The sequence below is a fragment of the Aptenodytes patagonicus genome, chromosome 4 (genome assembly GCF_965638725.1).
Source record: "Aptenodytes patagonicus chromosome 4, bAptPat1.pri.cur, whole genome shotgun sequence".
Lineage (NCBI taxonomy): Eukaryota > Metazoa > Chordata > Aves > Sphenisciformes > Spheniscidae > Aptenodytes > Aptenodytes patagonicus.
The window spans coordinates 81,487,559-81,504,463 of NC_134952.1; positions in this window are offsets into that span (position 1 = coordinate 81,487,559).

Genomic DNA, 16,905 nt, shown 5'->3' on the forward strand with positions numbered 1-16,905 from the left:
CGGGCCAACTCTACTTCAGCAGAGGTAATATGGGAGTGTAACAGAGGTTCAGTATCACGACTTTTGGGTTGAAATATGAAATGGACTGTAGATCGCCACAATGTGAAATCACCAGCAGGGTAAGGTGAAAAAATACTCTTATTTCTGCATTTCCTCAGTGTTGGGTCTCATTTTACGTACGACAATAACAAATACCTGCCCAGTTGTCAGTAACCCGCAGTCTATGAACCAGATCCTGCCAAGCGTTCCCCACTGCTGTAGCCAAAGGCCCTTTAAAAACTTAAACTAGAAAGTATCAGCAACTGTGGCAAAATTAAATTACTCTACCACAAATTATACATTTGTGTCTTTAACGAAGGTCTGACTTTCTCCAGCATTTTAATCCACCTGTGGGGATGGAGGTGTTTTAAAGACTCTATACACGGAAGCTGGGAGGGTATTGCCTACGTTTCACAAACCAGCAACTATGGGAATTAGTAAAGCAAGCAACCATGAAATGGTATTTGTAGTAAGAACAAATAGAACTAAAAAAGTTAATATGGTTTTATGTAAGATTTAATAAAAAAACCAACAACAAAACCAGGTAAATTTACTGCAATCGGAAAGGTTAGAAATATTAGAAAAATTACATAAAAGGTTAATAGAATATATGATGTCATTTTAGGTCCCTTCCCCAGCTCATGCCTTGTCCTTTAAAATACAGCAGCATCTTAGATTTGGAAGGTCAGGATTAAAAAAAGATACATTTGTACCGTCTCCTGTTTCTTCTCCCATCTCATTGTTTTCTGTTTTCTTTGCAGTGACCTCATGACTCTTATGAGGTCATTCTTTGCTAATGACCTCATGAGAGATCATTAGCCTGAAAACTGAATTCAAACTTCATAATCGGGATTACAATGGGAAAGAATTACGGGGTAACCTCAGCAGAAGCTGCCTGGGGTTACTTCTTTGCAGTGACACCAAACAAAGAATGAATTTTTGGACTCATGGAAAATTGGAAAGAAAAGAACACAAGATCATGACTGGAAAATGAGCACTTGAAAAAATTGGGCTTTCGTCTTCCACAAAAAAAAAAAATCCAAATGATAGAAACAGAAAACTATAAAGTTTCTCTGAAAAAGAGAAACTATACCTGAAGAAGAAGAGCTGAATCTGAAAGAGGACCATGTGTTTCCCGTGCCTACTTAAAGAAGAAAGGAATGAAGCCAAGAACTTGGGCTGATTCCAAGTGGAGTGCAAGTAAATGGTTGAGGGCAAATGGTCGAACACTACTTGAGAGGGAGGAAAGCTGCATACTTTTTCCCTTCAATAAAGATCCTGTAAGTCTAGAGATTAATTTTTCCTTCTCACTATAAACTTGTTCACCAGGCAAGTATTTCTCCTCTAATAAAAATTAATACATGCTAAATCTCCGGTGAGTGCAGTTGAACATCATACATTACAATTAATGCACCTCCCCCCACTCAATAATGTAACTGAAACCAAACTTCAACATTTTATATTAATGCAATTTAAATAAGCAATCAACAGCATATGGTAATGCTAAATGGAGGAGATGAGTCACCATACAAAAATGATTTTTTTTTTTTCCACACAGAGGAAAGATTAAGCACATCTTTAGTGATAGAATCATGAGAATAACTTAACCATCAAGTTTAAACAAAGTCCAAATACATTTGAGATGCACAGCTGAACAAGATAAGGCCAGCAGGTGATTCAGAGAATGTATGGGGAAATACTCCAAAACAGGGATACTGTCAAAGAACTGACTGTAAAGGGACTGGATCATCCCTTCATATACAGGTCTGTTGCACAGACACACCGTTCGCAGAAGTTTGTGGAGACGCTGTAGGTTACAGCTACAAAAATGTTTTTGGCACAGCCCCAAATGTTTCCTGTTCCAATTAAGTATGACCAACCATCAAAGAAGATCTGCAGCAAGTTGCTTGCCTAAGCAGGGGGTCAGGATAGGACCAAGACGTGACTTTTTCCCCTTATGTTTCTTTTCACTTTGAGAATTGCTGCGGTTTCCAAAATTATCACAGTACAAAAGATCCTAATGGGCAAAATGTCTGGAGCGCGTGAATTACAGAGAATTACATTGACTTTTGCAGTCATTACAGATGATGATCAGACTGAGGTGGGGGGAAGCTGAAAGGAAACTCCTTGTTGCTATCAACCTATCAAAGCAGCGAAGATGACAGCACCAGTAGGAGAAAAATATTAAAATGCTGCTGAATTTTGACACTAAAATTTGATATAAAAAATCCAACACCAACAACAAACCCCACCCAAACCCAACAAATAATAGGAAACTATTTTACCTGCTTGCCAGGTTTCGGTGCCCTTGGAGCAGCTTCTTGGTTTGGTCTTCTCCTATTTGTGCACCTGTGTTTGTGCACCAGTGACTCCCAGGTATTGTCCATTGCTTACGGGACCAGGTTTGGTCCATTGCTCCCCTCTTCTCACTAGGACTGTCCCTGTCCGAGCTGTCGGCACCTGACTGCACCCAACTGGCTGTTAGGTCAATATAATATGCCTGAGCATCTGTCCCTTATACACTTGAATTTTTGTATCAACTTGAAATAGAAAAGATTTCAACACAAATATTATGCAACAGTTGGAAGGAAATAAGTCATAGGATACCCTTAATGAAAGCAATCAACAGTAAATCAGAGAGCTCAGTAGACATTTGTATGGTATGTATGCCAGAGAAAGATTTTCATATGGGGGAAACTGAAAAAAGAAAAAAACTATTCGTCATCATTAGTAAGTATTTTTACAGTAGTTTGAGGAGGGGGGGGAAGCAAAAAGTCCCAACAGAAAGCTGTTAATGAAGGATAAGAACTATCAGCTCCAGACCTACTGAAAGATTTGAGATGAAGCAAGTATTGTTTGCTTCCCTTTCTTACATCGTTCCACCACGGCCATATGTTTTGCATTTTTTTTTTCTCCTGTCGTGGTATGATATGTCATCATAACCAGGCTTTGATAAAACAAAGAGCACATAATGAGCAAGTATTCTACAGTCCTTATTTCTTCGGATTTTGTATCATTTAAGTTTTGAAGAATATTCACATATTGCTTCCATGTATCTTCTTTTATCCTGACAACTCTTGATTAGAGACAATTCAAATTTCTCTGGGTTGGCCAACAAAGTACTCTCCCTGATCACTTAATATAGATTCTGTTACTGAATAACAGTGTAAATATGGTAGGTAATTTATGAGAGTCTCCAGTACATTATACTTCATCTTTTTTTCCTAGATTTTTAAATAAAGTGCTAGCTATAACATCAAAACTTTTGACAAATGACTAGAATATAACCAAGTTCTACTAAGAGCAAGCTAGAAACCTTACTGCTATGAGGAGTCAACAGCTGCTCCTCAGTATTGAGCCGGGGGGACCGGAGCATGGGGCAAACCATACATCTTTGGGCTTCACAGCTACCTGAGTCAACTTGCTGGGGAGAGGGAAAAGAAAACCAAGGCACCTCCTATGCTGGTCCCGCAGGCACAGAAAGCAGACCAGAGTCCCTGTATTGATAATTTCCATCAACTTGCTCCTGAAGAAGTAAATACTGGGGGTCTGAAGGTCTTGACGTGAAGTCTAGTAGATGAGAACAAAGGCCTTTCACTTGTCCTTGTAATTTTTAAATTGCAGTTCCTCTTCATCTTGTGTGATAACTGTTATGCATCCTGGGTAGACTAAACCAGTCACTTCGAAGTGCCTACACATCGAATCAGTGTGACCTGAGCACTGCTGTGTGCTTCTGTAGTGCTGCTGCTTCCTCCTGTCCCCCTTCCAAAATGTACAGATCTCCAAAAGCTCAAATGATATTTAAAAAAAAAAGCCAAATCCTGGTCTAGTTATAATCTGTATAATCCCACAGAAATATTCCCAAAGCTTTTATAACAATGCCTGAGTTCAAGGTGGAAAGACTTAAGCAAAACCCACTGTCTTCAGATGCTAAAATCTATATTACTTGATAAATAAGGATTTAGTTCCAATTAACAGGTTCAGAAGCAGGATGATTCAAGAAGAGAAAGCTCAGTAATCAGCACTAATTATACTAATGCTGCTAGTGTAATTAATCAGTCTTGCAACCTGGAAAATTGAGATAAAGAGCTATAAGATCTAGAGATTAAAAATTACTACATAGAAACTGTGGTTCATCATTATCCAAAATAACACATTAACACCAATTGCTGTTGGGGACGGTTTGTCTTTTGTCCCCTTTCTCCTGGCTGCCAGAGGGAGAAAGCTGCTCTGCTCCTCCACGCTCCTTGGCCCGTGTCTGGGAGAGCGGCCGTGGGAGCCTCTCCGGCACCAGCCACGGTTGGTCTTGCCCTGCCACTCTCTCTCCCATTTTCCTCTTACTGAGATGTGGCCATATCCCTGTCTCGTGGCCGGCAGGTCGAGGGAGGGGATTCTGCCCCTCTGCTCTGCTCTGCTCCGGTGAGACCCCACCTGGAGTACTGCGTCCAGCTCTGGAGCCCTCAGCGTAAGAAAGACACCGACCTGTTGGAACGGGTCCAGAGGAGGGCCACGAAAATGATCAGGGGGATGGAACACCTCTCCTGTGAAGAAAGGCTGAGAGAGTTGGGGTTGTTCAGCCTAGAGAAGAGAAGGCTTTGGGGAGACGTTACTGCAGCCTTTCGGTACTTAAAGGGGGTCTATAAGAAAGATGGGGACAAACTTTTTAGCAGGGCCTGTTGCAACAGGACAAGGGGGAATGGCTTTAAACTAAAAGAGGGGAGACTGAGACTAGATATACAGAAGAAATTTTTTACAATGAGTGTGGTGAAGCACTGGCCCACGTTGCCCAGAGAGGTGGTGGGTGCCCCATCCCTGGAAACATTTCAGGTCAGGCTGGACGGGGCTCTGAGCAACCTGATCTAGTTGAAGATGTCCCTGCCCATGGCAGGGGGGTTGGACTAGATGACCTTCAGAGGTCCCTTCCAACCCAAACTATTCTCTGATACATCTTGAAGCCACCAACCAGGCTCTTAGCCACGCAATGTGTCTTGTCTCTCCATGTCTCCCTTTTTTTTTTTCTTCTAACAAATGTGCCTGTCTATTGTCTATTTTATACTGTTCTCTCTCCAGCTGCAAGGGATATCATGCTCCAGGAAAGTTCAGATTACCCCCAAAAGATATTTCCATTCCCTAGTTTCACACTTCAGATCACTACAAGATGTCCTAGCAGAAAAAGTGGGAAGACTGAGAAAGCAGAAAGTCCCACATCAGTCCATAACACGTCACAGGAATATTAGAGTAACCCAGACACTTAAAATGTCTGCAGTGACCTAAAAGGACAAATAATATTAACCTAACATAGGCATTCATACCCGTACCTATGCACTCAAAGAACTCATGTGACAGACTGTTGTTGTTTATGAAGCTATTTTTCAAGAGCACATAAAGTTCTTTCGCACTATATAAACTATATAAATAATTTTACAGTGACATGAAAACTATAAATCATAATGACAGAAATTCATGGATGTACCTTTGTCTAATGTGCTGTCCTTGAGTCCTTCTGCTTATATAGCAAATACTCTCAAATAATCTATGATTTTACATATTAGCTGTAAAGTGATGTCTGGCATAATGGATGAGTAAATAAAAACTGTTCATCTCAATTGTGTTTCAACACTAGTTTTATGTTGTCCTGGCCCCGTAAGTTTAAGGAGTATCCTTAGCACTAGTTCAAAGTAGTTTTTGTGATTTAATTTTATATTTATGTCTTTACTCAGCTGCAAGAGATTTTTCCAATAAATAAAGAGAGTGGCTATGAATCTCACATTACAGCTGTAAATTCTTGCAGCAGGCTACATTTTTAGTGATGCAAAGGCTGGCGCTCATGGGCTCTTTCACGATAAATATATCAGTGTCCGTCTGAACCCCCTGGTGGAAATATGGCTTCAATTTTTTTCTTAAAAACATGGATCAATCATTGTTGCCCTTGCCTATTCTTTTCTGTCAAATGCTTCAAATGTGTTGGAGTATCTGTAAAAAGTTTGAGAAGCACTGTGGCTACATGTCTTACAATCTTATTGTATAACATTTAACTTCAGTGCAGCTCTTGCTCGCTTTCTTTGAGATATACGTGGAGCTGATCTGCACTTAAAGATCAATGCGATTAATGATAATCCAACAAATTCAACAGACTTTATAAAGTAATGTAAGGGTCTTTCTTGCCCGCAGAATATCCTATGATCAGGATCTAACAGCTCCCTATGCCATTGGGCTCTAGGTTATATATTCCATATTCCTGGAAGAAAGCACTGAATGTCCTACCAGTAGATACAGGGGAAAGAAGAGCTATAGGTTTACACACTAAATTAGCTTATTTTTCCATTTAAATTGATGGTAATTTTGTGCTTGGGACTACAGTGTCATTAAGAACATTTTGCAAAATAATTTCAGAAACTTTTTGTTTTACTGCACTGGCTAGAAACATTTTTTTCTGTGCTTAGTGAATTTATTCAGTCTTTTGTTAGATGAGTAACTCTTCCTTACTGGAAAAAAAGGCAATTCCAGACCAGGGAGACTTGGAAAGCCAGTAAGAATTAAACACTTAATTCTTTAATGTTGTATTTGGGTCTTGCCCACTAGTAATGAAGGAAAGCCAACATCTTGTCTGATGTCATATTCCTAAGTCTCTTATCAGAGTTAATCAACCCTTGCAGGTGGATTACAGCATCTTTTAAAATTCAAGAAGTTTGTGCCTCACTGAAAGGAAATTGCAAAGGAGAGAAAGACAGGAGGAGTGAGCTTCCCCTCACGTGAAGTTTGCTACTTTAGCTTTTTTGTCAGTGGCACACTCACGTCTACCTGAAAGGTAACGTGTGGAAATGGCTTTGATCCTTTTCTCTCTAATGATCTGTTCAGTTAGCAAGCTTGTCATGAAAATGTGACACTACCGTCTTGTTCATGCTCACCTTATGGAAGAGGTATTCTTTGAATGAAAGCATCAAAGGTGTTCCTTAATCTACTTCATGGGAAAGTCTCTGTTTTATGGCCATGTACACTAAAAAATTGCAATATTTCTAGTTATAGTATTGCATAGCTGAAGCCAGCACAATATAACCCATCAGTGATTGCCTGGACAGCCTCAAAGATCCCAGAAATTGACAAAACCTTTTTGCAAAGCAATATTATCAATATTTGCTTTGACAAGTAAACGCCGCCTTTTTCTCAAGAAAAAGCCAGACTGATTTGTTAACGAAATTTCTTTGGACTCATTAAAAAAAAAAACCAAAACCACAACACTGTGAGTAGGAACCGAGCACCTATGTCGCAACATGATCAAAAAAGCTGGTCTGCACTGCAAATGAAGCATCTTCCAAATGAGAACCCACCCGAGGTGAGAACCACGTCATGTGGAGCCCGGGTAGATAAACGTGCTGCCTGGCACAGGAGAAGCGCACCCTCCGGGAGCAAGGACCGCACGCCCACGTGTGCCAGGACCATGAGAGCTGATGGCCTCACGCACAATCTGCCTACCAGCAGATACCGTCGGATGAGGCAGCTATTGCAACAGACTGTACAGCCACATGGGAGACAAGTCTTTCAGAGGTAACGGTGACAAATTACAGACTCTGTCCTTGAATAATTCTACTGAAATCAGTGGATTTCCATCTCAATATAAGGGTGCGTATGAGTGTGCGTCTGCATCAGACCTACCTGAAATTATGCTCACATACACAATCCTTCTCGATCACATCACGGGGAGTTTCATCAAAAGAAGTCTGTATGAGACTCGAGCTAATAAATAGCACGGCTTACAAAGAGAGGACACACTGCTTCCTACAAATAAGAAATTATTACGGTTTCTTAAATGAGTTGTCTATGATACACTACAGTGAAACAATTCATGTAAGGAAGATTATAATCCTCAAAAGTATTTTGTTTAAGCAGCCTTGTGATGCACAGAGACACAGGGGAAAAAAAGCCCTGATGGAAAGCACTACCAGGGCTGCTGGCAGGGCTGTACCACACTTGAGTCCAAAGGAGTAGGGGCTGGGGAAGTGCTGGGCAGTGATTTCCGCTGGGAACCAGGGCTAATGCTTTCTCCAATATTCGACAGGAGAAGCTGACACAGAGCCAGGTGCCCGGCTCAGCAGGAGAGCCCCATCAGACCCTGCAGAAATGTCCCTTTCCCATTTGTTCCCAAGCCGCAGGCTCCAGCCACAGTCAAGGATCTGCATCTAGCAACGCAAAAGTAATTGTGACTATTCTTGGGCAACGCAGCACAGTACAAGAGCAGTCACTCACATCACTGCGTGGGGGCTCATTCTGGTTTCTAAGTGTGCCCCTTGTGTGTCCTTGTCCCTGCAGCAAATGCGAGTATTTCAGGCACCCTCATCACTCCTCCTGGCTCGGCGGCAGAGGGATACACTAATGTAAAATATCATAAAATGTCAGCAGCAGGTTGCAGAAGGGAAATACAAGCTCCACAGCACCTGGAACTTCTGCAGGTTTTCAACGTGCCAGCAGAGGTGAAGCTCTGGAAAGGAAAGACAAGACTTTGGGTAGCTTGCCTGGTCTGAGCCAGCCTTGTACAGCCCAAGCTGCCTCAATTCACGCTGCAGTGACAGATGCTAACATCTATCACAGGCGCTTGGCATTTTTTAATGTCAAAACGTGCCACAGGTGGCTGCGATCATCGGCTACTGGGACAGCGAGAACCCCGTCTGCAGCCTTTCATGGCCCTCCGTCCCCGGCCGTCAGCCATGCTGGCTCAGGGCGCAGCAGGGCTCCCCGGCAGCTCCGCGTGTGATGGGGCAGGCGCCCGTGCGACGATGGGGCAGCCGCCCGTGCGACGACGGGGCAGCTCGTGCCGCTTGTGAGCAGCTGGGACAGCCGTACTCAGGGACATGTGGCTGGGCAGACAAACTGCACCTTTGTACCCGGTGACGCGGCTGTTGCTGATGGGACGCTTGCTGCAACAAAACCAGAGTAAGACTAGGAAGAAGAAATCACAGGGGTTTTAGTGGACTTGTACTATGGTTTTGTTTTACTCGGCATCAGTCTCAAAATGCTAATATTGCATCGGTTAAGCGTAGCATAACTTGAAAAATATAACGTAAGCATAGAAGTACTCAGAATTCCAGTTCCAGGCTGTTCATGGGCTAACCAGAACTATTTCTAAAACTATTCAGATTTGCAAAAAAGCATACTAAAAATCATAGTCTGTGTGTGGGCATTTTATGAATGATAAAAAAATAAATTACTGGCATGAACTTCTTGCTGTGAACTGCTTGCCTGCTTCTAGCTGCTAGCAGATGTTCACATCTGAACCCGATGCTTTTCCCATATTGTCCTTACCCAGTGAGCTAATAATATAAATGAACAACCACAATACGGTAATCTATAGCTGAAATACTGGTTAATTAGCGGCTACCCTAAACACTATGTGGCAGTGAGTATAGCCGGAGAAGTAAGATAGCTTTGGAAATCCAGACAGGTATGTCTTATTCTGTGCAAAAGAGAAAAAGAGTAGTCAATAACTGAAATTTAAAATATGATAAGTTTTCAGTTTGTCTGTGCTTTTGATTTTGATAATACAAAGAATGGGAGATAATATTCCATTAATCCACATCATACGTCCATTCTTTTAGGCAGGGTGTTCTCATATGGAGCCCCAAAATCACTACCCAGCCCATTTCCAGGGACGGGATGCCCCAGCTGCAGGAGAGCAGGATTACACAAAAGACATCCTCAGAACTGTTTTTGAGAATAAACCTGATTTTGAATGCTGAAGAAAGGAGAGGTAGTAATTGAATGTGTATTTGAAAATGCTCTCAGAGAACAAATGCAGATATGCCAGTGGCATAGGACGTTAATGCATAAATATAAACGCCAGTACATAGATATAAAGAAAATTACTGTTGATATCTGTTGACTGAGTAAAGCTCATTTTAGCACCAAAACATCTCAAGTCAAAGGATCAAACCATAAAAAGAAATTTATTATACATGTAATGCTTAAATAACTTACATTCCCTCCGGAAATAAAATGGCTTTTGTGGATGGTCACTTTGCACAGATTTTCCAAGTGTCTTTTGCAGCATCTAAGACAGTTTGAACGCTTGCAACACTTGTTCTTATAAACAGGTCAAAAAACCCCCCCCAGCAACAAACATCCACCCTCCAACATAAAAACTGATTTGTTACCAGACAAAATTTACATACATCTTAAGAGCAAGCAGTTTAGTGATATACACACAAATAAGAAGTTTTAATTAGAAGAAAGATGTCATGAATAACGTAACGACTAATTACATTATTAAAACTATAAGAGGTAAAAAAAAGATGCCAGTTTATGTGCTTATTGACTTCAAATCTGTCCTCAGTTAGACCTATAAGGAGCACAGCTGCTGTAAGGGTCCAATGAGGGCAGACTTTAGATCACATAAATTTAGATTTTTTCCTCTTAGCAACTTAATAATCATGAAATTATATAACAAATCTGTAAACCAATTACCAAATGTCAGAAGGTGCCCTGATTAAAATACACACATCCCCTGGAACGTGCCATATTCACAAATTAGCCATGTGTTATTTATAGCTCCTCAAGGCACGATAATGAAGAAAGTGGTAATGAAATCTGAAAGCCTGAATATCCCCCTTATGTTTGAAAGCAAATCCCACGAGACCCATCTGTAGTCCAAACTGGGGGGGAAAAAGTCCTTTCTAAAACAAACAAAAACCTTATAAACAACCTCTCCCGCCTTCGTAGTTTCATATTTGGCGTTTCATTTTTAAAAGCATTTAAGCTGCAAATTAAAATCCTACCATCCTCTTTGCTCCAACACATTCATTTTATCAAAACGATTCTTTGAAATTCCTTCTTAATTGTCATTTTCCAACACCACAAAGTGCAACCCAAATGCTTAAAAAAGACAGACTCCTCTTTACGGGAACAATTTGCACTTGCAAAACCAAAGTTACATGGTATGCCTCATTCTCGCAGCGTGCGGCTCAGCTTCCTTCCCTGCCCAGCCGCTCCGGCTGCCCTGCTGCCCCTGGCCCTTCGCGGGAAGATGAAGGACACCTTTACACCTATTTCTCTCCATGCAAGGCTGAACTCATATGCATACCAATTCCTGCTGCAAGTTCCCACAGTGATATTATTCAGAGTTTTAACTCAAAGCTCTGATCACTTCAACCCTCCTCCGAGGCACCGAAATCCCACTGGCATGCAGCTCTGTTTCCATCGCCGTAGGTGGTGGCTGGTAGGGTCTTATTGACCCCAGCTCGGGCATATTTACACCTACCCTGCAAGACACTTGCTTCCTTCTTCAGGAAGATACACCTGATTCAATGTACCATTTTCAGCCTCCGTATGTTAACATTTGTACGGCCTTCGCTATGTTATCTCTGCCGCCCTCACTTCCCGCTCTCCCCTACAATGACTTTTGACTTTGTATTTTTATCCCATATTTTCCCTGTTCATTATTGATCAGAACTGTTATTCTGCTTCTCGTGTAAGTTTTTCTTCTTGAAAATCATGTATTAATATTCTTTTGTCTTCTTTACTTATGGTCATATATACACATACTTTATCATATGCAGAAAAGCCTTTTTGAAACATATGGTAATTACCGCACTGAAATATTTTACACTCATCCGATTTGATGCAGTCAACCTGTAGCATTGTAAGACGCGATTAATTCATCATGTTGTAACATGAGTGCATAAGCACAAAACAAGGATAAATGAAGGAGACTGCCTCTTTTTTTGGCACATGAACCAATCCCCGGGAACGCATGGTGGCTTTGCCTTTTTTTCACGATGGATGCAAACACCGCAGAACTGCCAAAAACATTTGAAGGTACATCAGAATATCTAAATATGTTTCTAACGCTTTATTAATACAATAATCAGTATCACTATCTCTCAACCCCCCAACTCAGTAACGTCCTCCTCCTGCCCCAGGCCTTTCCCCAAGAGCCTCCCCCCATCCATCCCCCCATCTATATTCTAACAACAAAATGAACAGCAGCAGAGCCTCCCCCATGAAACTTGGCGAGAACACGTTGCCTTCTGCTTTTCTTGTCTCTATCCTCCTTCTCCCTTTGACTGGCTTTTTCCCTCTTTCTATTAATCTGCCTCTCTCCCCCCCTTGCATTCATTAGCAATTTTCTTGTGTTGTTAGAGAACTTATTTCAGGCAGCTGAAAAGCTCTTGGAGGCACCTGAAGGGGTGAAAAATCATACTAGAAGCCAGGAGTTGCATCTTTATATTACTTTTGCAGACCTGACTGTTAGCCAGAGGGTTAGCAGATGGGCATGTGTTGCCAGAACACGTTTTGAATTCAAACAAAATTACATTGGCTCTTGCTGGGCTGCTGCAGTAGCACAGTGACCTCAGGAGCCATTTCTACCTGTGCACTGTGTCCAAAGGTGAAACGTGTTAAGGTTTAATTTACTTGATTTAAAACTTCTCTGTATGTGAGAGATGTGGATAATAGAAACAAGTCTAAAAAAAAAATTAAAATAGTTCTCATCTTCCTTAACCTCCTTTTCTGCAATTCTTTTCACCTGTTCTTTATTATTCTGGCTTTTGAAGAGCTCCGAGATACATGTTGTTGAAGTATTTCTAATTAACACAAGCCTCTGACCTTTGCTTTTGAAGACAAATGTGTAGCTGTAAATGGCAAAATAACAAAAAGCAACCCCCCCAAAATTTCTGTTCCAGTTTGCTTCGACCAGAAGTACAAAGCAGGAGACTTCCATGGGAAAAAGTCTCCAGAATAAGGCAGCCTGCAAATGTCTCCCCCAAGAATACCCATCGAGTCATAGATGCGAGGACAATAATAACTCGAGAAATGTAGTCAGGGACCGATTCTCGACTTCAGACTGCCTTTGGCATCGTTCAGCGTCGTGGAGTCAGCAGAGACAGGAAGTCTCTCTTTATTGAGAGGTCAGAGTTCAAGTATCTTAACTCCAAATTTTAAATTATCATCGTAAAGCCATGCTTTTACTATATTGTTCATTCCAGAATGTAATTACCTTTTCTTTCCAGGACTGAATGGAGATGCTAGGTGGTAAAGATTGTCTTTTGTTAGCAGAGGCAGACTCTATAAGCTATTGTGTTGTTAATTTTGCAGTTGTCCTGGCTTCCTTAATATCATTTAGCTATTTCTTTTCTTTACAGGTACCTGATTCTGCTTGATTCTGTTTCACTTTGAACCTCCATTGATGTTGAGGATTTAATGCCTTTTTCATCATACTGTGCAAAATGCTGATGGAATCTTTGTGCAGACTTTTTGGCGGCAGAAAAAGGTTATTATTATCCTCCTCTTTGTATTGTATCTCCAGAAATCTATGCACATGCTTTGTAGCCACCCACTTTGCACAGGAGCATGAAGAAATGATTTTGTTTTATTCACTACAAAAGCTTTTTTTTTAAAGATGTGTCTTTACAATTGTCCTTTTTAAAATTTGTGCATGCATAAGGCATTGCTTTTAAAGGGGACTTGGATGAATTGCCCCAATTATACATACCTTGCCACTCAGGCTGCTTCTTAGCTCAAAGGTGAAACCGTCCATGGTGAAATCAAGAAGTCTACATTAGATTTGAATGTAGGAGAAAAAGAATTTCATTCACTGAGGGCAGTGACGAAAGAGCCCCATCTGCAGTCTGCACCGGTCATCCAATTACTCTGTTTCTGGCATTTTCAAGGATGTTAAACACACCCAGACTTTTTATTACCCCAATCCACTCAATACGCGATCTGTAAAGGCAGGGAAGAAAGAGTGAGCTCCCTTCTGAGCTGAGCAGCGTAATTGTGTGTTAGATCTGCTGAAGCTGGGAGGCACATCTGTAGTGAGGAAAAAATGTACTTTTATAAATTACACACAAATAACAACATTCAAAGAACTCATGATGGGTGAAACAGATCACTCCCATCACCAGCCCTGCCCATTACTGTGTTAGGACTCCTTGGAAATAGCGCTTTGAGAGCAAAGCCATGACAGGAATTAAATAGGGTTTCCATTTTTACATAAGGCCTCAACGAATATATTTGTCATATTCAGTATGAGCATTCGAAAAAAACTCTTTCTTGAGTCCATTACCTTCACTTTTCCAGATGCTTTTAGTTTATGTGTTTGAAAAGAGCAACACTTCCTTCCAGCTGCAGCCCAAAAGAACGACAAAATCGTTTCCGAAGAAAAATCATATCTATACAGCCTCTTCACTGCCTTTTTATTCTGTGTATTCTTCCTTTCAGGCAGTGACAACACCTGTAAGTGAAGCAAGTAGAAATTACTTCTTCTGCAGTAAAAACCCACCTCATCCATCAAAACCATATTGTCACTTGTTCATATATTGTACACTCTTAGTTTAACAGTTAGGTAAATATTGCAGTGTCTGGATACTACAGAAAAGTATATTTTTAAAATGCACGCAATAATAAAAGAGAGTAATAACACTAGGAAATGCTTTTAAGGAAACCCAGGCCTTATAAAACTCTCCTGGCTTCAGGTGTTATTACTGCCTCAGCAGAAATTGGCTCTAACACCGGCAAAAAAGGACCTGGCATCCCAATTCTTTAATAAGATCACTAAACAGGACTGTCACTTCCACTTCAGTTGGACTGACTCGGGAGAAAATCCCATATAGGAGAATCTCTCTAGAAAAAGAAAACTAATGGTTTGTAAAATATCAGCTGCAACACCTACAGTTACTATTTTTATTAAAGATTACCAATATTTCTATTAAAGATGAGCTGGAGACAAATCAGGATCTAATGTTTAATTATATTTAGACCTGCATGCCTAGATATATAGGAAAAAATGCTCACTTAATGGGAATTTTTCCTTAACTCCAGTGGAGCCAGGATTTCCCACTGAGTGTTTTAATTTTCAGGATATCAACTGCAAGTACATCACTAGAAATAACATTAATGATTTTCAGTGCAGTTTAAAAATAATCAGAAGCAGACCAATTGTCCAAGTTACATGCTCGTACGAAGAAAAGACTGAGGAAAGTCATGCAAAGCTTTATAACGATAATAATTCTATGACAGAATCATAGACTCATGGAACGGTTTGGGTTGGAAGGGACCTTAAAGATCATCTAGTTCCAACCTCTCTGCCAGGGACCTTCCACTAGACCAAAGCTCTGTCCAACCTGGCCTTGAACACTTCCAGGGATGGGGCACCCACAGCTTCTCTGGGAACCCTCTTCCAGTGCCTCACCACCCTCACAGGGAAGAATTTCTTCCTTGTATCTAATCTCAATCTACCCTCTTTCAGTTTAAAGCTGAGGGGAAAACAAGAAAACAAACATAGGGGTGAGGTCTAAATCAAATATGAAGCAATCTATATTTTCCATTAAAGCCCTTGTGAAATTGGCCATTTTGCAAAGGTCTTGATTGAAGACCATGTGAAAGTTAATGGTTTTTACTCAGATGATCCTCGGCACTCAAATAAGAAACAAGGAGAAAGCAGACCCACAAAAACAGAACTTGAAAAAAAATGCTAGCGCAAAACCATACGACATAAAAGAAACAATTTAAATAGCTCTAGAAAATAGTATAAATTGCCTTGTTCCCACAACTAGAGGGAGATTCAACAATGCAGATTCTCATTATAATTTCAGCACCGTGTTTCTGTTTTATAAACGGCATATCAGTAAGGTTTACCAATATTGTTTCCATATGCTGAAAGCTTTATTATCTATTCTTTGACATTTGGTATTTTTCTAATTCTTTAGTTTTAATAAAAAATAATAGAGATGTGTACTAAAGACTTTATTTGTTAACATGGCTGATTTGAAGGCTAATTGGCACATTCATATCTGTCAAAAAATCCAGTGTCTTTTGTATTCCTATTTCTGGGTTCTTTTGTGGTCAGTTTAATTAAATTTGTTGATAAAATACTTGACAAATAAAGGAGGAGAGAAAAAAAAAACACATTCAATAGTTTAGGTTAGGTTTTTCAAAGGCAATTAATAGTTAGTGCCAATTAAACTAAGGAAGGAATTGGCCAAATAATTTTCTAGTTTTTTTTTTTTAATGTTACCCTTAAAATTTAAGCACCTCTTTTAACAAGAGTAGTCAGGAGAGAACAAGGAGAAGCCATGATCCAAAACGGCTTCCTCTCTTCTTCTCCCCCAAAAGAAGAGGCAAAAAAAATTACTGAGGTGCTGAAAAACAGGAGTTCACAGTTTAAAAGGCTGCTGACAACCTCTTATGGCGGTCTGTTTCAGAAGCTATGATCTCAAGAGCGAGCAAAGTGGGTCATAAACGTTACTGATAGGTGAAAATTAGGAGATGAAGAACACTTCAGAATGTTTAAGTGTGGTAGGTATGATTACAGCAATCAAAATGCTATCCCATTTCGCTACAGTTTATCTTGAACAGCAAGGTTAAAAAAGAAAAAAAAGGGGAAAAAAAAAAAAAGCTATATGATCCTAAATTGTGCAGTACGCATAAACGTTAGGAACAGTCCTGACAGAAGTCTACACAGGCAGTTGACCCAAAAGGTAACATGGTATTTATCTTGTTTTGTACTTTCATCGAAAAAGATTCCTGCTGCTTCTTCAGGAGAAGTTTCACTCTTACCCCATGGCCAAAGTAACCCTTGGTCGGTTTGGTGCCGCAGACTGACCTGTTTCTCACAAAATAGCTGTGCAAAAAAAAAGCTTCATCCCTAATTATAACACTGAGGTATTTGCAAGGATGTTTGTATATGTAATTCACTGGCCTGTGATGACTTGGTATACTTTATGACATATGACCAGTAAAACAGCATAGCGACGTTTGTCGTAAGACCTGAATCTGGTCTCATGACCATGAATATAGTCTCTGTTGCTCCAGAGAGCGAACATTACCTAGGCACTTACATATACTATATAAGTTGTAGTTTTTCCTCTTCTGTCAAGC